The sequence below is a fragment of the Panthera uncia genome, chromosome D2, assembly GCF_023721935.1.
Source record: "Panthera uncia isolate 11264 chromosome D2, Puncia_PCG_1.0, whole genome shotgun sequence".
Taxonomy (NCBI): Eukaryota; Metazoa; Chordata; class Mammalia; order Carnivora; family Felidae; genus Panthera; species Panthera uncia.
The window spans coordinates 33749057-33773410 of NC_064818.1; the positions used below are offsets into that span (position 1 = coordinate 33749057).

At 35.5% G+C, this 24354-nt stretch overlaps 1 protein-coding gene across 8 annotated transcripts in view; it reads left to right on the plus strand.

Annotated features, from left to right (window-relative positions):
- Positions 1-24354, plus strand: part of ADK (adenosine kinase) — a 519772-nt gene that overhangs the window by 429198 nt on the left and 66220 nt on the right. The window lies entirely within an intron of this gene.

Sequence of the window (24354 nt, forward strand, 5' to 3'; positions counted from 1 at the left end):
TATTAAGTGAATTAGGAAGTACCCTTTTTCTGTTCTGGGAGAGTTTTATAAGCTTGAGGTTGTTTTTATGTAAAAATTTAAACAAGCTCACCCATCAAAATATCAGGGAATATCAAGAGAATAGTTCATTGGATGGTTTTTCATTACAGATTCTTTTAATTGAATAGGAATGTTCATTTTTTTTCTTTTTCTTTCTATGTCAGGTTTTAAAAAAAAATTTTTTTTTAATGTTTTTATTTATTTTTGAGAGAGAGACAGGACATGAGTGGGAGAGTGGCAGAGAGAGAGGGAGACACAGAATCTGAAACAGACTCTGGGCTCTGAGTTGTCAGCACAGAGCCCCATGCAGGGCTCAAACTTGTTCAACGCAAGATCATGATCTGAGCCAAAGTCAGACGCTTAACAGACTGAGCCACCCAGTCGTCCTATGTTAGTTTTGTAAAGTTGTATTTTTCTTGGAATTTGTCTCTTTCATCCAACATAAAATTATTTATAATATTCTCTCATCTTCTTAAATACTGGCAGATCTATAGTGATATTCCCTTTTTAATTCTTAATCTTGGAATTAAATTTATGCTCTTTCTCTTTTCCTTGATCACTCTCCCTAGAAGTTTATTTTAATTTTAATTTTCAAAGAAGTAAATGCCTAGATGATGTTAGATTATCAAGAGATTTATTGAAGGAAACACCTGTAAGGCAAGATAAGTTATGGGCCAGAGGAAGCAGGGAGACCTGTCAAATTGTGGTACAGGTCTGACCCCTGTGTTGCAGTGAAGGAAGGTTGGGCAGGAAGAGGCATAGATTACAATATGGTTAAGTTTTGACAAGGCCAGAGAGGAGTCCTCAAGCCAAAGTTGCCCCATAAGCAAAGTTGCCCAAAGGAGTCCCACATATCTCCAGAATAGGTCTCCATACTGTTTCGGTTGTGCTCCTGGCGAATGTGGCCTCAGTATGAATGCAGTGGTGAATTTCAGAGCATAGCTCCACCTGGCACATCTGAGAGGCAAATTTTCATGGCCATGACAAGGTTTATCAATTTAATAGTCTTATAAAGAACCAACTCTAGGGGTGCGTGGGTGGCTCAGTTGGTTAAACCTCCAATTTTGGCTCAGGTCATGATCTCATAGTTCATGGGTTCAAGCCCCGCGTTGAACTCTGTGCTGACAACTCAGAGCCTGGAGCCTGCTAAGGATTTTGTATCTCCCTCTGTCTCTGCCCTTCTCCTGCTCATGCTGTCTGTCTCAAAAATAAGTAAAACATTAAAAAAAATTTGTTTAATAAAAAATAACCAACCCTGCCTTTGTTGATTTTTTTCTACTGAATATTTGTTTTTTACTTTTTAAATTTTCAGATACTTTTTTTCTTCTATTTTCTCCATGTTTTATTTACAAATTTTGGTATGTCTGTTTTCATTATATTCAGTTCAAATTATTTCCCATTTCCTATTGTGATTTCTTCTTTAATCCATATGTTATTTAGGAAGTTTTATTTAATTTTTAAATATCTAGAATATATTTGGAGATTTTCTAATTATCTTCTTGTTTCTGATTTTTGGTTTAATTCCATTGTGGTCAGACATGCAGAATGATTTTAGTTCTTCAAAATTTATTGAAATTTTGTCTTACTGCACATCATATGGTCAATTTTATCCATCTTCTTTGTGCATTTGAAAACAATGTATATGCTGACATTCTTTAATATAGTCTTTGTATATACAATAAGGTCAAGTTTGGTAAGTTTGTGGTCCAGATCATTTATATTTTTATTTAGTTTTTGTCTACTTGTTTTATCAGTTACTGAGAGACATTAATTAAAGTGTCCTGCTATGATTGAGATTTGTATCTATTATTAGTATAACTATACAGGCTTTATGTTGTTTTAGTATTTGCATGGTTTTTCCATCCCTTTACTTTCAAACTTTCTATGTTCCTAAATATAAGATTTTTTTTGTAATCAAAATGCACTTTTTATTATCTTTTAAATTCATTCTGGCAACTTTTTAATTGGAATCTGTTGATATTTAATATAAGTTACTCATATAATTGGATTCATATCTCACATATTACTCTTTTTTTTTTTTTCTATTTGTCTCACAAGTTTATCTTCTTTTTTTTTTCTTCTTTCCTGCTTCGTTTGGATTGATCAAGTATTTTTTATTCTCATTTCCTTTTTTATTTGCTTGGTAGTTGTATATCCTTTTGATGTTCGCCCTAAAAATTACAAAATGTATGCTTGACATATTGGAGTCAAATATAAACTATAAGGCTTGCCACTTCTCATACAATGGTAGGTCCTAGAACATTTCAATTCCATTTAAGACTTCCAACCTTTTGTATTATTGTCAGTCACATTAATTATTAATGCCTTGTAGTGACAAAATATTTGTGCAATTGAATTTTACTGTTTCCATTGTTTTTCTTCTCTTCCTACATTTCCATGTTTTTATCTGAATAATTATGAATTATTTTATCATTTTTCTTTTGCCTACACAAATGTATGGTTGATGACTCTTATTAGTTTGGGAGATTTTCCAGCCATTATCTCTTTAGATACTGCATTCCTCTCCTTCCAGTTGGGACACCAGTTACACAAATCTTAGGCCTTTTGGGGCGCCTGGGTGGCGCAGTCGGTTAAGCGTCCGACTTCAGCCAGGTCACGATCTCGCGGTCCATGAGTTCGAGCCCCGCGTCAGGCTCTGGGCTGATGGCTCGGAGCCTGGAGCCTGTTTCCCATTCTGTGTCTCCCTCTCTCTCTGCCCCTCCCCCGTTCATGCTCTGTTTCTCTCTGTCCCAAAAATAAATAAAAAACGTTGAAAAAAAAAATTAAAAAAAAAAAAATCTTAGGCCTTTTTTATTGTGTCCCATATGTCATTTATGATCTTTTTTTTGTATTTTTATCATTTTTCCTCCAGTTTCAGCATATATATTTGTGAGGTTTTTTGTTTTTTTTTGTTTTTTTTGTGTGTGGGGAGGGTTTTGTTTTGTTTTGTTTTTGGTGCAAAAAGGTGATTCTTATTAAAGCACCGGGACAGGACCCATGGACAGAAAGAGCGAGCTGCACTGGGGTTGTGAAGAATGGCTGGTTATATACTGTGGACTTGGGGGAGGTAAAATCAAAAGGGAGGTTGCTAAAGAGATTTTCATATGCTAAAGACTCACAGATTACTGGAGGCCTACCTATTGTCAAGCTAAGGTTGTTTTTCCCTCTAGCAAAGCATTAACATTAAGATGTAGGGAGTTCCTGGACTTCGGGCTATTGATGGGATTGCCTTTTTCTTGTAAACTGGTGTAGACTCTTATCAGTTTAACCATTTGTTTTTTGTACTTTCTTGGGTTTTTTTGGGTACCTGGGAGGGTCCGAGGAATATCACACATATCCCACCTGGAAAGGAGGGGTGCTAGCTTGTACTTTGCCCTCAGCCTGCCTATGCTCCCTCATCATAATGCCCCTAAACAATTTTGACCCTTAAATCTTTAAGGTTGTTGAAGGTTAAAGATCTCATTCTGTAGTATCTTCCTGCTGAGTAAGGACATAGAGACGTCCCTGCCTATATGGGTTAATATTGGTCAGTTTGGGAAGGCATAGGGGAGTTACAAAAGGTGGAGGCAGCTAAATCCAAGGTGGGCAACATACATGAACCTCCTTGAGTTCATTAGTATCATTAGTTGGTTTGAAGTTGTAGTGATGGAGTCTTGGTACCAGGCAGAGATACGAGGGAGAAAACAGCAAAACATAATGAGAATAAAGAAACCCCAATAAAAGTCCTTTGGTATTTGACAATAATCCTCCAGTCCAGGAGTTAAACCACTCACTAAAGGACGGAGAGGGATTGTTTAAAGCACCAATTCGAGTATTCATGTCAGTTAGAAATCTGGAAATATTGTTGTGGTAATCTGGAATGTATACACAGCATTATTTTTATGAGAACACAGGTTCTGCCTTGTGCAGCAGTTGAAACATTTAATGCCATTTTATTTTGTAGAACTGTTCTATGCATTTGACTTTTTTTAGTATTTAGTAATGTAATGTTATTGACAGTCACTGAAGGTATTAACAGTATAACAGGTGGTGTATAGCTATCATATAGACTCTGTTCAGTAAGCAATCAAGTAATTAATAAGAGGTACTTTTATGGAAATAAGAAAAATATAGGTTAACGGTTAGAGCAAATTACAAACCCAGTGTCTGTCAGTGCTGCCAGTGAGAAGATTTTTAGATGTCAGGCTTGAAGCATCCTCAGATGGAATAGGAACAGGCAGCAGGAATCAGATGGATTTTTCTGGTTTATAATTTAAATGTCTGTGGTGATCCTTTTGAATGACCCATTTTAAGAAGGAATTGTCAGTATAAATTGAGGAAAGGAGAATGAAAAAGAAAGGTACAACCATAATGAGAGGAGTTTGAGGTCCTCCACAGGTTCACAGGAATAAGAAAGACACATTAGTTTGCTTCTTGGTTTCCCGCGAAGGAGGTATGGGTTTTACTTTAGATATAGAAGCCCATGAAGAGTGCCTCTATAACTTTACTGCTGTGAGAGTACATAATATGACTAGGGGCCCTTGCATTTTGGATTAAATCCCCTGGTATATTAGACTTTAACTCCTTTAAATAAACCAGGTCTTTTGGGTTTATATGGGGTGGGTTTTTAGGAACTGTCAGTTCAAGTTTAGGAAGGATATGGTTTGAATATTTAGAGATTTATGAATTAACCCAGTCTTAATTGAATAATTTAATAAAGCACTATAGTCTTTATCTATTGATAAGTCTACGGTGAAAAAAGACTTTTCATATACAATTGTTGGGGGAATCCATCCCATTTTCCAGTTGTTTAAATAATCATATGTCCATGGGGTCCTGTTATTATTGCCACAGAATAACAAGCAAGAAGATTGTCCATACCTATGCTATGGTGACAATTTTTCTAAAGTTTACCTCAAGTTCTTCAGCTTACACAAACAACAAACATTTAAAGACAATCAGAACTAGGATTTAGTATCCATAAAGGTGTGTTACTAAAGCATAGTTTTTCTCTCTGGAATCACCTCTGTTTTTGAGGTAGCCAAATCAAGACTAATTCATTTGTAAAACAACTACAATTTTTACCTTGACCTAATTATTTACATAAGTACAGCAAGAACAGCTATTGGTCATATAGATCTTTTTTTTTTTTTTTTTTTTAATTTTTGTTTTCAACGTTTTTTATTTATTTTTGGGACAGAGAGACACAGAGCATGAACGGGGGAGGGGCAGAGAGAGAGGGAGACACAGAATGGGAAACAGGCTCCAGGCTCCGAGCCATCAGCCCAGAGCCTGACGCGGGGCTCGAACTCATGGACCGCGAGATCGTGACCTGGCTGAAGTCGGACGCTTAACCGACTGCGCCACCCAGGCGCCCCCATATAGATCTTTTATAATTGCTTTGCTGGCACTTTTTGTAAGGAATCTCTAGATTGACTTTTAGTAGTCTCTGTAGGCCAGAAGCCAAGCCATGTCTGCAATACCTACAGATTTGGGAGAATTCCTCTTCTCCAGGTCCCCAAGATATCCTGAGGTTTCTTAAGAAGTGACATTCTTTACTCACCTGGTAAGGATGCTGGGAACTCTATAAGCAAGGTATCAGGCCAGCATTTCCAAGGGGCTTGATTGGCTCCATGTTTCATAAAGTCAACCTTAGTTCCTTAAAGCTGTATAGTCATATCTGAGTCTATGCATGTTGCTCTCAAATATGACATTCCAGTCAAAGTTTTGTTAAAATAACCAGTATTTCCATTGAACTTATGCAAGTAACTGTAATTGGCATGAAAGAAAGAACACTTGTTGAGAGTTTGTGAATTTCAGAGGGTTCAGGTAGAAAAGTTAAATGCTTTAGTTTGTTTACAGAGGAATACTTTATCCTATTGTATATCATGGGTATCTTAAGAGAATGTTTCCTTAATCTGGAAGGGCAAACATTAGAGAACCAGCAATACTTCAAAACAAAAGTCACAGAACTATAACCATCTTCTTCAGTTCATTTAGTCCCATGTTACTAATTCTTGTTCAATTTGAATGCAGCTTTTTAGTTCTGGAAATTTCTAGCCATTTTAGTATTAATCATAAAGATGTCAAATACCTATATTTGTCCTTAAAGCCCTTAAAGATGAAACATGTTTTGCTAAAGCATCAGAACAATTAATTATAAATGATAGAACTCAAAAATGGACATGGTTAACAATGTGATATGAGTCGTTGTGATGCAATTGACAAGGTAATCCAGTTATTTCTGTGACACAGAACACTTAAATACTTAGAATGTTAAGTGAAAACCTTATACCAGAACATATTAAAATTTTAGGAATTGCATATAATCCCTAGAATAGTTATGGCATTTACCCAAGCAGTACAGCCTAAGGTTTATCATTATTTGTTTGACAGGGCTTACAGAGTAACATAACATACCAAATAAGCAAGCCTTAATTGGTCAAAGACTTCATTACAATTTAAGTCCTGGGAAGTTAAAACCTTAGAAAGTTATAAAGGACATCCTAAATAGGATTACAAATCTTATTTATTTAACCAAGGTGGCAATAGGAAATTCCAAAGGCAAATATGTAGGGTTATATAGTTGTTACCAAAACTTAGCTCCTTTGACATTGAGAAGTTTTAACCAAGAAACCAAAGACCAAATAAAAGCATAAACTTAAATATTTAAAACATAAAGCTTTGGTTTTCCTGGCAGACAAGAGAAAAAAATACCTTTGCTTATTATTATTATTGTTGTTGTCGTTGTTGTTTTTATAACTTTTTTTAATGTTTATTTATTTTGAGAGAGAGACAGACAGAATCCAAAGCAGGCTCCAGGCTCTGAGCTGTCAGCACAGAGCCCAATGCAGGGCTCAAACCCATGAACTGTGAGACCATGACCTGAACCAAAGTCGGCCGCTTAACCAACTGAGCCACCCAGGCACCCCCTATTATTATTTTTTTTAATCAAGAGCAGAATAATCCAAGAAAACTTTATCTTTTGAACAGAGAGAAAAGCAGAATTTTAACCTCATACCAGTGTACTTTTATTTATTTTTTTATTTTTATTTTAATATGAAATTTATTGTCAAATTGGTTTCCATACAACAGCCAGTGCTCATCCCAACAGGTGCCCTCCTCAATGCCCATCACCCACCCTTCTCTCCCTACTAACCCCCATCAACCCTCAGATTATTCTCAGTCTTTAAAAGTCTCTTATGGTTTGGCTCCCTCCCTCTCTTTTTTTTTTCCTTCCCCTCCCCCATGGTCTTCTGTTAAGTTTCTCAGGATCCACATAAGAGTGAAAACATTTGGTATCTTTCTCTGTATGACATTTCACTTAGCGTAACACTGCAGTTCCATCCACATTGCTACAAAAGGCCATATTTCATTCTTTCTCATTGCCACTTGGTATTCCATTGTGTATATAAACCACAATTTCTTTATCCATTCATCAGTTGATGGACATTTAGGCTCTTTCCACAATTTGGCTATTGTTGAGAGTGCTGCTATAAACATTGGGGTACAAGTGCCCCTATGCATCAGTACTCCTGTATCCCTTGGGTAAATTCCTAGCAGTGCTATTGCTGGGTCATAGGGTAGGTCTATTTTTAATTTTTTGAGGAACCTCCACACTGTTTTCCAGAGCGGCTGCACCAGTTTGCATTCCCACCAGTGTACTTTTAAAATCCATTCATTGCAACCTTAGTCTGTCCTAACCACACAACCTAACCTTTCCAAAGATTTCCCTTCAAGAATTTCTACAACTTTACTTTGCCTTCACATTTTGTCCCAAGCCATTTTTCTTCAAACAACCAGTCTCATTTAGGACAAAATTACTTTCTTTTTCTTTTACCTTCCACAGAAATCTATTTCCATTCCTTATATCTTTCTTACACATCTCCTACTTTTTTACATACAGAGTTGCTTTTCTTATTTCCATCAGTCTTAATTATATTTAGCAGAATTTTAACTCTTAGAAACCTTAGTCTCCAGTGAAAACTTAGTAGTAACCAATTGTGAACTGTTACACCAGAATTCTTTAGGTGGCAAACTTATGAACCACTTAAGCACAAAGCATGTTTACCAACAGACCAAAATAGCCTTAGTTTCTCTGCAATAAGAAGTCAAAAGCAAAATCTGTTTTCATTAATTAATGTTTTAGCATTCCATTCTATTTGAAAAAGACCTAGATGTTCAATGAATTCAATCCCATTTATCATGCACGCAAAACTTTTAAGTTTCAGGTTACCAAAGACTGAAAGCTATCTTAACAATTACCCTTGAAAACTTTGAGACAGACAAAATTAACCATTATTTTAAGTCATTTTTTTGGTAACAAGTTGCAACAGAGATAACATGAGCTTATTTGACCTTTACAAACCTAGGTAGAATAAAAGTTTCATATTTAATGCTGATAACCCAAAGACATGTCTATCTTAATTAAACCAACAAACTTAAATTAGCTTAAACACCAAATATGTTCCACCTGAATCCCCTTAAAAGTCAATCAGTTGTTCCCCATTGTCAGTTTTTACCTGGGACAACAGTGGGAAAATCAGCAGCATATATATTTGTACTGATTTGTAACTTAACTGTCCTCTCTCTTCTACTTTGTCCAATCTGCATTTCAACACATCTATTGAGTTCTTTATTTCAATAGTCAAATTTCTTATTTTTTTATGTTACTTGATTCTTTTTTATTGCTGCCAGTTCTATACGATGTTAATCTACCTTGTCATTTTTTTTTGAACCTGTTAATCACACGTTCAAAAAAATAATAAATTTCATGTCCAAAAACTATGATATCTCAGTCGTCTGTGAGTCTAGTTTTTTGTCTTCTTGGGGGGGGGTGCTTATATTTTTGTTTGCCTGATAATTTTTCATTAAATGCTAAATATTGTCTGTAATAAATTATAGCATTTCTGTTGATGGTATTATCTTTTTATACAAAACAGCTAGAGTAGATATATCAAGGATTGAGCTGACTCAAGGTTGGGTTACAGTTTTTGTAAGGCTTCTAATTTGCCTCCATTCCTATACTATAGCTCTCCTGAAATCTCAACTGAAATCCTACAGTATTTACTAGGGTCCACACTCCTTGATAGGTTGTTGTTGGCACCATACAACTGCTAAAATTACTACTCTACCTTGTAGAGGTCTTTTGCTTAATGTCTTACATTCTTGTTCTGTAACATTACAAATTTGGCAAATATCTCAAAGGAGAAGACCCCTGAGTGTCAGACTTAATCCATATGTTCCCTTCTCTTCATGAATGTGGCACCTCATTTCTTACTGCCTTGGCAGCCCCAATCTCCAATTTTGTCTCAGCAACGCTGGAGATTGTCAAAAGCTCTATTGGCTTCTCTGCCTCTTCTTAAGAGCCCTTTACCTAGATTCTCAACCTCTAACCCAGCCAAGAATTTGCAAATGTCCTGAAGGGAAAATCAACTTTTAAAATACCAGCCTAGCTCTTTAAGGTTTTCTACGTCAGGAATTTTATCTCAAGTCTTGGCTACTTTGACAGCTCTCTCATACCTTCATCTGTTTATTTATTTTGCAACTTTTCTGACTGTTATAGTATAGGAATTGGTTTATCATAAGCTATGGCATTAGAGTCTAAATTAAAGCCCCTAGTCAATATTTTTTATTATAAAATAGAAAGGGGCTCCTGGGTGGCTTAGTCGGTTGAGCGTCCAATTCTTGATTTCGGCTCAGATCATGATCCCAGGGTCATGGGATCAGGTCCTGCGTTGGGCTCTGCACTGAACGTGGAGCCTGCTTGGGATTCTCTCTCTCTCTCTGCCCCTCTATCCCGCTCATGCTCTCTCTCTCTCTCTCTCTCAAATAAAAAAAAAAAATTAGAGGTGCTTGGGTTGCTCAGTCAGTTGAGATGCCGAGTCTTGATTTCAGTTCACTTCATGATCTCCCACTTCATGGCCTAAGAAAGTTAAGTGGATTCATCTGTCATATAAGGCTCTTAGATGATTTAGCAATACTGCCATCCATAACCTACTTTGAGAATGGCTGGATTCAGTAATTTACCCAAGATCCCAAAGTCAGAGCCAAAAAGCCTGGATCAGAACCTCTTAAATCCCAGTCTAGTCTAATCTGTTTTATATTACATTGCCTCATTTATTTATAGCAGTGATTGTCAACTAGAAGCATTTTTTCCCCTCACTTTTGGTTGTCGCCACTGGGTGGACAGTAGAGAATGGGGGGATTCAACTGGTATCTAGTAGATAGAGAACAATCCTATAATGCATAAGACAGCCATCCATGACAAAGGATTATCTGGCACAAAATACCAGTAATGCCAAAGTTGGGAAAAACCTGGCTTATAGTGTATCTCAGAATGTGTATATTTAAAGGATTACTTTCTGCTCCTTCATTATACTTAACCATTAGATCAATACCAATAGATGTTAGTAAGATAAATCTTCTTATAGGAATACATCCAGAGACCTTTTGGCTCAAGAAAAATCCATGTATGATCTAGTAGATATTTGGTTAACTGTGTTTCTCAGAGCTTCAGCCAAATAATTTCCAATTTTAAGACTTTTCGTTAGAATTTTTTAGAGCTGGATAAAACATTCTCATGTGGAAGTATGTATATGTATATTATAAATGCATTATGTATATGTGAATGGATATCTAGATGATATAGCTACATTTACCTACACATTTATAGATGTATATGTATGCATTAACTTAAATGGTTCTTAGAGAATGTATCCATCTTCTTACAAAACTCCAAATAATCAATTTCTATAATTTAAAGCACTTGAAAATATATTATAAATGGATATTCATCTAGGAAGTATATTACCAAATGTTTTTCAGAATAATTATTGTTTGTACCCAGTGAGTGATTCTTCTGAAATTCAATTAGACTCCAAAATTTATTTTTCAGAGCATTACAGCTTGGCGGCAGAATTTTATTTTGGCTGAAGCACGGCATGCATGTTTCTGGCTCAGATAAAAATCTTTGGAGGTGTAGCAGAAAAAATCTGATTCAGATAACTGAAAAGTTAGAATTTTCTTTGGTTAAAAAGAATAAAACAGTTGCTTATTGGATATTGAAAACTGTACTTAAATGAAGACTTAATTCTCGCCTTATTCCTTTAAGCCTTAGCCAAGACAGTTTATCCTAATTAAACTTCTTTAGAAACTTACATCATTTTTTGATGCTTATTGACCCTTGAAGTAGCACAAATAGAAGCCACTATTCCTGAGGATTTTCCCCTATTGTTTTATCTTGGCCCTTCAAGTTTATTTAGCTTTTCTCGGCTTCTATTGAGGCAATGTGGTCTTGGCTTCAGGAGTAGAACCCCAGTGATTTATCTCTTACATATGACACCCAGTGCTCATCCCAAAAAGTGTTCTCCTTAATGCCCATCTCCCATTTAACCCATCCCCACACTCCCCTCCCCTCCAGCAGCCTTCAGTTGGTTCTCCATATTTAAGAATCTCTTATAGTTTGCCTCCCTTTCTATTTTTATCTTATCTTTCCTTCCCTTCCCCTATATTCATCTGTGAGAGAAACTATTAAGCTATTTTAAGTTCTTATATTCAGTGCCTTTCTGTTTTAATAAGCAATCTAAAATCTCAAGAAAATGTCCTAGTTTTTTGTCAAATTAATCATTTTGCGCTTAGCCACCTATTCAATTTATTTATATTAAATTTTCCCTGTACTCTTTTTTTAAAATGCAGTCTTTCTATTTTTAAACATTTATTTTTATTTCTTTGAGAGTGAGAGACAGTGCAAGCAGGAAGGGGCAGAGAGAGAGAGAGAGAGAGAGAGAGAGAGAGAATCCCAAGCAGGTTCTGCACTGTCAGCACAGAGCCCAATGTGGGGCTCAAACCCACAAACTGCGAGATCATGACCTGAGCTGATATCAGAAGTCAGACGCTTAACCAGCTGAGCCACCCAGGCACCCCTAAATTTTCCTTGTACTCTTAACTATTTCATTTAGTCCTAGAACTCTATTCTCATCTACCTTACAAAGGAGAAATTTTTTTTTAATGTTCTATGAATAGGCAGTACATCCACATGGTTCAGAATTCAAAGGATACAATAATTAGGATTGTTCAGCTATCCAGTACTTGTGAGAAAGTACATCAAGATGACCATTATTAAGATGACCATAACATTTATCAACAAAACTTCAATACTTTTGAGAGTGAGAGTGAAAGTGGGTGCCATTATTTATTCTTGGGCTATCGGGAGCAAACAAGTCCATATTGTCATGCCTATTATTATAGACAGTTAAGCAAAGGTATTTAGTAAAATGAATTCTGTATTGGCTGAGTTTTTGGACTGTACTATTTCTAACATTTCTTCTAACTCAAAGATTCTTGATCATATGCTAAGAATATGCTGGGTAATATAGAACTTAAAGAAATCTGAGAATCGCTAGTAGGACAAGTCAGAGAGGCAAGATACAAATAGATAAAACAGTAAAGTAACAGTACAAATGAACTCAAATCAGTATGGTTTTACTGAGTGCCTACTATGTGTCAAGAATTGTGGTTTTAAAGATAAATAAGGCAAAAACTCTATTCCTTGAAATCTAGGAGAGACATAATCCACTAACACAATTTGAAAAGTAGTATACGACTTTTATGAACTGTTTATAGAACAAAAGGCTCAAGAAATTGGGAAAAGTTTCACAAAGGAAGTGATATCTTAACTAGGCTTTGAAGAATATAGTTCATATTTGGCAAGTTGAGATTACAAAGGAATATAAATTAATGGAATAAGAAGATCAATAAGCAAAGAGACCATAAAAGGTATGATGTATCACAGAGAATATCAAATACTGGGGAGAGAGTTGTGGGTAGGCATGAATGGTAAGTTGTGATAGGCCTTTGAATGCTATGCTGGGCAGTACATGATTAAGTGCTTAGAGTACATACAGAGAGAGAAGCAATCATTTGGGCTGAGAAACATCTTGTGGTCAGTTTATCATAATGCACTTCTATTTGTTTATAAAGCCCTGTTTCAGAGGGATCAGCAGATACTAAACATGAAGATTTTTTTTTTTTATTAAATGCCAGGAATAAAAGCTGCAATAATCCCTCTAAAAGGTATTAGTAATGAACAAACCCATGGGGTTAGAGTGAGACAAATTTGATAGGGTTTGGAAAATTGTAGATAGAGAAAAAGAGCCATATATAAATCATGGTAAGAGCACTAGGGAAAATGCCTTAGAAAATTAATAAAGATTGGGTTGGTTTAAAGATGATAAACAAAGACTAATGCAAAAGGGTAATGAATTCAGTCATGGAGACATTTCATACTAACGTGCTTTCTAAAAGAATTGCTGCTGGACTGGCTTTATTAAGCTTTTTTTCCCCCTTAAATTAAGGAAAAAGAGTAAGTAACCCATTAATAAAATTTGCAGTTGGCACTAAATTAGGAGATAGTATAGCTGTTAATAAAATTACACAAATATTGATAGTAAACACTGGAAGCTAGGAATAGAAGTTCAAAATAATGTTTAAAATAAAATAAACTATATTCACTCCATTTAAAAATCTATATAGAATCAGCAGATAACAGAGAAATGTCTCCATTTCCAGGAGATATTCCCGGTTTAGGGTTTAATAAGTAAATGATAAAATAGGAGCAGTAACAATATGTCTTCACTAAAGAGTCTACATTTATAAGCTGTATAATGTGATTATATTCTATGATTCAAAGTGAATTTTTTGTAAAATTTTTCTTATACATCTTTGTCATTGAATTTTCTATTGAACAGTGTTCTTTCTGTGACTAATATTTTAATGAAACTGTTTTAAAATGGTCTTATGCCTTCTAGGTGTAGCTTAAATATCTAGAATGTATCTAGGTCTTAAGGAAGATTGGATGAGGAACAATGAGTGGAGGCCTAGACTAAAAGATGTAGTTCCCTGAAACAGTTACACAGATCCCAAGCAAGGTTCATATTTCTGTCTAAACTGCTGGTTAATCTGAATATGCCCATTAGTTCTAGGAAGTAAACCATGGCCTTGACTTTCTGTGTCTTGCAGTAGGATTAACCATTATATTTCCACCATAAATTACAGATCGTAGCATGGTTATTGTGAAAGATCAACAGTGTTCTTTGTTATGAGCAAATAAATAGTTTTACAGTCAGCTGTTCTGGAATCTGCTAAAGCATTTAAAGCATAAACCATTATAGCAAATCCGTATAGATTTAAAGAGCCTCGGCTCTAGCTACTTTGAGAATTTGACACAAAAGGTAATCAAAAAAGCTTTATTTTGAAATAGCCTTAGACTTTATCCATTTGTATCTTCACATTCCTCTATAAAAGATATCTACATTTAGATTTTTTTTATTGGATGTTTTATAAGTACAAAGAACCATTTAGGGGAAAAAATGTTATTATATATAATAACATATTTATTAAATATATTAATATGTTAAATCTATATTATATATTAAATGGATATATTAGTATATGTTCAATAAATATATTAAACCTTAACTGAACATTCAGCTGCAGTAAACTTTTAGAAACCTGCTTGTTGGTATGTCAGCATAAGTAGATCATAATGGGGGTCATTAGGTTTCTTTCACACGTGATAACAACAGCCCAACCCACCGTCCTACTTGTAAGCTTATCTATAAAGCATAAAAGCATTTGTCACCATTGACAGTACTGACATTTAATCTGGGATCTCTTTACAGCTCCGTTTTCCATGTGTTACTATGTATTTGGTGGTTTCTTTTTTTTTTTTTTTTAATGTTTTATTTATTTTTGAGAGAGAGAGAGAGAGCGAGCAGGGGAAGAGCAGAGAGAGAGGGAGACACAGAATCTGAAGCAGGCTCCAGGCTCCAAGCTGACAGCACAGAACCCGACACAGGGCTTGAACTCACGAACCGTGAGATCATGACCTGAGCTGAAGTTGATGCTTAACTGACTGAGCCGCCCAGGCGCTCCCGTATTTGGTGGTTTCAATTCAGCTTCAAAGCACACCTAACTTTTCCCTTCCAGTTATTCTGAGTTTTACCTAAACAGAGGAGAATGGAAATATTAAGTAGATATTATTAGGGTGATAATTTTTCTCTAGATGAATCATGCCAGTCAAAAAAGTTCTGGGTGTTGACCTTTTGTGCTGTTTCTATAGTTTACAAGCTTTGATAAGGTAGATTATATAGTAAGTTAGATTAATGTCCAGGAAGGAAGCATAGCAGATCAGTTAAATAGGAAACTCAGGAAAGCAGAGCCATCAGGGACTGGGAAAAACTTAACTCAGGTGCGACAGATATTGAGACAAAGTGTGTGGACACAGGAGTTGGTAGGAAATCTGGCACTAAGTCATTTTAAGTACAATCTCTGAGGGTACAGCAGTCTCGGCAATTCTGGTATGAACATACCAAGGTATTACATGAGCTAGAAGTGGTGGTGGGAAGAGGAAAAAAGCTGTTTTTCAGGAGGCAATCAGTATCATTCAAAGAAATCTATTCTTTTTTTTTTTATGTTTATTTATTTTTGACATACAGAGTATGAGCAGTGGAGGGGCAGAGAGAGAGAGGGAGGCACAGACTCCGAAGCAGGCTCCAGGCTGTGAGCTGTCAGCACAGAATGCAGGGCTCGAACTCACGAACTGGGAGATCATGACCTGAGCCGAAGTCGAATGCTTAACCAACTGAGCCACCCAGGTGCCCCCACAGAAGTCTATTATTATATAAAAGGAGCTATATTGGTCTTCTGAAAGGAAAGATTGCCAGGAGCAAGCAAACACTAAAATCCTTAGTAAATGCATTGGAGTTAGAGCAATCTAGTTTTTAGAAGGTGGACTCTAGAATGTTAGGAAGAATAATCACTCAGGGCTAAAAATAGACTATCTAGACTGATAAGGCAGAAGACAACTTACTAAGGTAAAACAAATCTTTGCCTTGGATGGATCATGATAGCTTACATTTGGAGGTCTAAAGTAATTCCATGCCCTACTCTTGATTCATATCCTGCCCTTGTTAGGACTAGCTTAGAGTTGGTACCCAACTCTGCTAGTACATCCTGAACTATAAAGACCCAGGAAAGATATAAGGAGGGCAAAATGAAGAAGGAGCTCATCCAGACAATATAGGACTTGAAGTATCAAACAATAAGGTATCTGAATATGTCTATGGCAAGAAGCAAGTAGCCACTCGACTCCTGCAGTGCTGAATTGAACCACTGCTACATATAACATATACTGTGGTGGGGTAACATTGGAAGCAAAGATATATGGCCCTTCCTTCAAAGAGTTTATACTTAAATAAAACAGGTGAGATATACACTAGAAAATCATATATAGAAAACATTATGTGAATTTTACCAAGAAATGGGCTGTAGAAATAATGCAAACATGAGTTCACTTTACACTAGTAATCAGGAAGACAGTATATTTTTTAAGTGACATATAAACTGATTTATGCACTATATGTGAGATTTTGATGCAAATAAGAACTAGAAATGACATTAGAGGTCATCTGGTACCCCTTGGAAATTTGAAAAGTAATTGAGACCCAGTACTGATGGGAGAAATTTTGTACAGCTTTCCTGGGTGACAGCCTGAGAATATGTATCAAAAGCCTTTAAAATATGCATATCCTTTGACTCAATAATTTTCATTACAGGAATTAATCCTATGGAATAATTTAGCATATGCACAAAGATTTACATACAAGGATACTCCTAACATCATTGATCTTAAAATTTTAATATTCTTGTCTTCTCATTTTGTAGCAAAGAGGCTGCAAAAATAGTAGAGATCTTCCATATATCCTTCACCCAGCTTTCCTAAATACTAACATTTTATATAACCATAGTATAATTATCAAAACCAGGAAATTAATATTAAAAAATACTATTAATAAACTACAAACCTTATTCAGATGTCACCAGTTATCCCACTAAATGTTCTTATTCTGGTCTAGAATACAATCCAAGACCCCACATTGCATTAGCAGTTAGTCAATTTCTCTTATTCTCTTGCATTCTTGTATAATTCTTCAGTCTTGCCTTTATCTTTCATAACTTTGACACTTTTGACGAGTACTGTACAGTTACTTTGTATAGTTTCTTTTTGGGTTTGACTAATGTTTCCTCATGATTAAATTCAAGTTATACATTTTAGGTACAAAAATGAAATTATGCTCTTAGTGTATCATATCAGGAGGCATATGATACCAGTAGTGGTGATACTAATTTTGATCACTTAGTTAAGGTGGCGCCTCTCATAATTCTCCATTGTAAAATTAGTATTTCTCCTTTCTTAATGAATAAATACCTTGTGGGAAAATACTTTAAGGTTATGTGTCTTTCTTTCATTTTTCTTTATCTCATCATACTTTTGCTCTAATTTTAACATCTATTGATCAGTAATAATTATTACTGTGGCGTTAGCCAAATAATGATTATCCATTTTTATTATTCCTTATATGTTTATTAGAATTCTGCTGTCAGGAGAGCTTTCTTTTCTGCCCATTTGTTTAGTCATTTACTTATTTCTATCCTATGGACTTGTGGGTATTTATATATTCTATGATTAAAATTCATTACTATTATTTTTTTATTTTTTGCTCAGATTGTCCTAGATTTGGCTATTGAAAGTGCCTTCAAGTTGGCTGCTTTACTCTTCTGACATATTGGCATCATTTTTTGACTTATTTATATTCTGGCATGAGATGCTCCAAGTTTTTCTGCCCTATGAATGGAATCAGCCATTTCTCAGAATTCTGGTTCCTTTTGGAGTGCCTGGCTGGCTCAGTCAGTAGAGCATCTGACTCTTGATCTCAGGGTTGCTCTTGATCTCAGGGTTCTGAGTTGGAGTCCCACATTGGGCGTGGGACCTACTTTAAAAAGAAAAGAATTCTGGTTCCTTTTCTTGTCAGTAGCTGTTCTCATTGCTACTGACTTGTCTTTACTCTTAAGTTTCTCTGTGGGTAGAGTTAGGAAATATATGAATATGTGCACACACCTGTGTGTGTGTGTGTGTGTGTGTGTAAAATATGGGTTCATACTGACATTGCCTGCTCCAGTGCAACACAAAAGAGTTTACCCCCACATCCTAGTTAATTTTAATTTTTTTAATGGTATATAGAAAGTTACCATGGTTCTGTAGATACCATAGTATCTATTTATAAAGATATACTCAGTGAAGTATCACTCTCCCCACATCCCTACTTCTCCTTTGCCATTTTCCTATTCTTTCATCCTTTTCCACCTATTTCTTGGAGGCAGCAGAACTCATTAGTTACTGATTTATCCTTCTTGTATTTCTTTTTTTTTTTTCTTTTTTATAATTCTCATACCCACTGCTCATCACAAGTGCCCTTCTTAATACTCATCACCCATTTGGCCCATCTCCCTGCCCACCTCCCCTCCAGCAACCCTCAGTTTGTTCTCTATAGTTAGGAGTCTGTTTTAAGGTTGGCTCTATGTTCCTATATTTCATCTTTTTTCCCCCAAACAGCTTTATTGAGATATAATTCTCATACCATACAGTTTACTCATTTAAAATGTATAATGCAATTTTTTGGTATGTTCACAGAGTTGTACAACCATTACCACAATCAATTTAGAACATTTTTATGTTCTAAAAGAAACTCTCTCCTCAGATTCTCTAACTTCTCCCAGTCCTTTCCAACCACTAGTCTGTCTCTGTACATATGCCTATTCTGGAAAATCACAAAAATGGAAACTTACAATACATGGTCTTTTGTATAAGCTTCTTTCATTTAGTATACTGTTTTCAAGGTTCATCCATATTATAGCATGTATCGATAACTTATTCCTTTTTATTGCCATGTAATATTCCATTGCATGGCATAATAACAACTTACTACAAACAGGGGGCCTTAAAACAACATAAATTTATTCTCTCAACAGTTCTGCAGGCTAACAGTCTCCATAGATCAGCATGTAGAGTGATCAGCAGGGCCATGTTCCCTCTGAAGTCTATAGAGAAGAATCCTTCTTTATATCTTCCTAGCTTCTGGTGGTTCTTGGCAGTCAATCCTTGGCATTTCTTATAAGTCTTTGGCTTATAGATGTATCACTCCAATTTCTGCCTCTGTCTTCACATAGCCTTCTTCCCTATATCTATATTCTCTCTCACTTCTTATTATAAGGACACTCTTTTTTTTTAGTATTTATTTATTTTGAGAGAGAGAAAAAGTACGAGTGGGGGAGGAGCAGAGAAAGAGGGAGAAAGAGAGAATCCCAGGCAGATTCTACACTGTCGGCACAAAGCCCAATGCAGAGCTCAGACTCAAAAACCATGAGATCATGACCTGAGCCAAAGTCAGACACTTAACCAACTGAGCCACACTGGCACCCAGGACACTCTTAATTAATTCCATGTGCAATTACATCTACCTTATTTTTATTTTTATTTTTTTTAATTTTTTTTTAATTTTTTTAATATATGAAATTTATTGTCACATTGGTTTCCATACAACACCCAGTGCTACATCTAGCTTATTTTTAAATAAGGTCACATTTTGAGATTCCAGGAAGGACATGAATTTTAGAGGGACATTATTCTACCTACTACATATAAATATTCTATTTATCCATCAACAGTTCATAGACATTTCATTTCTAAATTTGTTTATGCCCAAATGAGCAGATATGTGAATATTTTTCTATTTACCCTTTCTTTTTATTTGAAAGATGGCACACTGTTGGTACTCTTTTGTACTTTGCTTTTTTCACTTTGTAACATATCCAGGGACTCTCTCCATATTACTTTGCAGAGACTTTATTCATTCTAGTCTACATATTCAACCACAGAGAATTTATTAATATATCCATAAGATGGAAATTGATTAGTCAGAAAAGTGTTTTATTAGCATGGGAAGATATACATAATATATTCATATGTGTTTTTCTATGAATTTGTTTTTAATATACATTTACAAAGTATGAAATTTTTCTTCCTAATCTTACTCCTCATCTGTTCAGTTCTTTTCCCCAGCATCAATCAGTGCTTCTTTTGGAAGTCAGCAATGCATATTTTTCCACACCTTTTTCACTTAATATATCTTAGAGATCATTCCATATTTTTATGACTGCATAGTATTCCATTTCATTAATGCACAACTTAGTTTACTAATCTTCTGATGTACATTTGGTTATTTGGTTTATTTCTAGTCTTTTGCTATAACAAATATAGCAGTACTATTTGTAATGACCAAAATAATTAGAAACAATACAATGTCTATAAACAGTAAAATGGATACATTAGTGATATATTAATACAGTGGAATATGGAATGAAAAGAGAATGAATGAAGGAATATAACATAATTTTGAGCAAAATCAAACCTGAAAGAGTGAATCCTGACTTCCAACTTAACAGTAAAAATAGGTCCTATCAGCCCATTCTTTCCTCAGGTAGCAATTGAAATGCTATACAAAATATCATAAAAGCAACTACCTGGGAACATTAAAAAAACAATGAAAATTAGGCGGAAACTGAAGGGGCATCTATATTTGAAGGAAGGGAATGGTCTTAAGTTTCCTCTCATGGCTTTTATCTCTAGGGCAAGCCTAAGCTGGCATTAAGTGGCATGCCTAAAACTTGATAGAAAGCATGTAGTCTGACTGACAGGTTAGAATTTGAGTCTAGCCAAGTTTAACTGCCTATTTGATTAAAAAAAAAATTAACCCTCTTTGTGGAAACATAGTTGACTGGTCTCTACAATAGGGTTAGCAAACTTCTTAAAGGATTAAAGATTAAATATTTTAGACCTTATAGGCCAAGTGGTTTCTGTTGCAACTACTCAACCATGCCATTGTAATGCAAAAGCCTTTACAGAAAGTTCATAAACAAATGGGCATGACTGTGTTCCGCTAAAACTTTATTTACAAATCAGGTGACCTGCCCACTGGCTGTAGTTTGCCAACCCCTACTCCGCATCTCATGTACAATACTCAGAATACAATCTAAAATTATAAGACATACAAAGAAACATGTATACTGAAGAACAAAAGAAATCACTGGAACTGGGTATCTACCCAAAGAAAACAAAAACACTAATTTAAAAAGATTTATGCAGACCTGTATTCATTGTAGCTTTGGCATTATTTACAATAGCCAAGATGTGGAGGCAGCCTAAGTGTCCATTGATAGACAAGTGGATAAGTAAGATGTGGTAGACAGACAGACAAACAGACAGACATACACACACACACACACACACACACACACACACACACAGTGGAATATTGCATAGCATAAAAAAGGATGGGATTGAGGCACCTGGGTGGCTCTGTTGGTTGAACGTCCAACTTCAGCTCAGGTCTGATCTCACCATTCATGGGTTCGAGCCCCACATTGGGTTCTGTGCTGACAGCTTAGAGCCTGGAGCCTGCTTCTGATTCTGTCTCCCTGCGCCCCACCCCCCCGCTTGCTCTCTCTCTCTCTCAAAAATGAATAAACATTTTTAAAAATGTAAAAAGAGAAAAAAGGATGGGATTGTGTCATTTGTGACAACATGGAAAGATCTGGAGGATATTACGCTATGTGAAATAAGTCAGACTGAGAAATACAATACTATATAATTTTATTCATATATAGAATCTAAAAAACAAAACAAATGAATGAACAACAAAAAAAGCAGAATCAGGGGTAAAAAGCTGAATCAGATCTATTAATACAAAGAACAAACTAATGGCTGCCAGAGGGGAAGAAGGTGGAGGATGGGCAACATGGGTGAAAAGGAGTGGGAGATACAGGCTTCAAGTTATGAAATGAGTACATCACAGTAATAAAAGGTATAGCATAGACAATATAGTCAATGATATTATAATAGTGTTGTGTGATGACAGATGTAGCTATACTTCTGGTGAGCATAACATAACATATAGAGAAGTTGAATCACTATGTTATACACTTGAAACTAGTATAACATTGTGTGTCAACTATACTCAAATAAAAAAGCTCAAAAGGTAAAAAATTTTAAAAAAGGATATCAGTAGAGACCAACTCTGAAATGACTCTGATGTTGGAATTAGCACACAATTTTAAGACAGTTATTTTAACTGTACTCCAAGATGTAAAGGGAAATTTGCTCATATGAATGAACATTTAGAAAATCTCAGAGAAATGGAAACTTTAAAAAGTGGAAATTGTAGAAATGAAAAATACAATCTCTGAAATAAAAAATTCAATAGATGTTCTTTCAGCAATTTAGAGATGACAGGAGAGCCAGCAAACTTAAATACAGAGCTATAGGAATTATCAGGTGTGAAGAATGGAGGGGAAAAAAGATTGAAAAAGAATGAACAGAGCTTCTGTAACCTGTGGGACAATATCAAAGGGCTCTGTAATTGGAGTCCCAGAAGGTAAGGAGAGAGAGAATGAGTCAGGAGAAATATTTGATGAAATAATGACTGAAATTTTTCCAGTTCTTATCAAAGACCTGAACTTTTAGATTCAGGATGCTCAGTGAGCCACAAACAGAATAAATACAAAGAAAACCAAAACTAAACATATTATAATCAAACTACCAAACCAAAAAATAAAAAGAAGATATTGAAAGTTGCTAGAGCAAAATAGCACATCACATACAAGGGGAACACTATATGAACAATTACAGATTTCTTATCAGAAACAATGGAGGTTAAAAGAGAGTGGAACAACATCTCTAGAGTGCTAAAAGTGGGGGCCTCTGGTTGGCACAGTCTGTAGAGCATGCAACTCTTGATCTTAGGGTTGTAAGTTCCAGCCCTACATTGAGTGTAGAGATAACTTAAAATAAAATCTTTAAAGTGCTGAAAGAAATCTACCAATCCAGAATTGTATATCCAACAAAATTTTTCTCCAAGGATGAAGGTAAAATAAAGACATTGCACATTATGTGAATTTGTTTATATAAACTCAGTGGAAATAGAAGTCAAGTTACCCTTGAAGGGGATTGGTAATTGCAAAGAAGGGAGTATTTCAATGTAACCAACCACCCCACAAATTAGTGGCTTAAAACAAAAGCAGTTTTATATTCTCACAATTCTGTAATCAAAGCTAGACTCAGGCAGGCAGTTCTTCTAATGGTGTTCATAGTGGTCACTAGTATGGCTGTAGTTAGCTAGGTGTTGGCTGCAGGCTGAACTCATTAGGCATGACTAGAACCTTCTCTGTCTCTCCATTTAGTCTGAGTCAATACTTCAGGGTCAGGCTTCCAATTTGTACACTTTTCTGTATATGTGTTATACCTCAATAAAAAGTCTACTTTGAAAATAGAGAACCTATTTTTTAAAGAATAATGTAGCAAAAATAAAGACTACAAGATGGGGCGCTTGGGTGGCTCAGTCGGTTAAACGTCCGACTTCGGCTCAGGTCATGATCTCGCGGTTTGTGAGTTCAAGCCCCGCATCGGGCTCTGTGCTGACAGCTCAGAGCCTGGAGCCTGTTTCCGATTCTGTGTCTCCCTCTCTCTCTCTGACTCTCCCGCATTAATGCTCTGTCTCTCTCTGTCTCAAAAATAAATAAATGTTTAAAAAATAAAAAAAATAAAAAAAAAAACTACAAGATGTTCCAGAAAATGTAAGTACTTCTATATGACTAGTATAGAGTTTGTGTAAGGAAAATTAATAGATGATAAAGTAAATAAAATAAAATAAAATAAAATAAGATAACAACTTAGGGTTAGATTGCAGTGATACTTGAATGCTTGATTAAAGAGTTGGGTCTGAATTTAAAGGAAGTGGGAAGTTATTAAAGGGTTTTGAGCAGAGAAATTATATGATCCAAAATAGCAGTTTAGGAATATAATTCTGTGCTAATATACAAAATCAACTGGAAGAGGCAGAGGTTACAGTCAAGCAGACCTATTTGGAAGCAAAAATTTGGATAATGCACCAATAGGGATTTGAATTAGAATGGTGGAAAACTCACAGAAAAGAAGAATTTATTTAACCCATATATAGGGACTGAGGGCCTACTGTGTTCCACGCTCTAGTAATGTATAGGATATGTGGTGGTGTCTATATTCAGGGAACTCAAGAGGATATGAAATAGAGATGTGTGAAGAAATAATCACAATTTCTTATAATAAGAGCTGTAGTAGATGAATGCTTAAAGTGTTAAAGACCTAAGAACAGGGAACAGTTAATTGCACGGAGGAGTCTAATAAGTGATTTATACAAGAGTTAACATTGGATGGGTAGTTGAGGTTTGCCAAGAAAAGACAAAAAAAAAAATCTATGCAAAAGAAACAGCATGGGCAAAGAAAAGTCAAACATCATGCACTGGGGGACATGTTTCATATGACTATAGCGCAAGCTAAGCATAAGTACCTGGAAAGATAAAGGATCACATTACTAAAGGCAAAAAGATATCACGGAAGAAGGT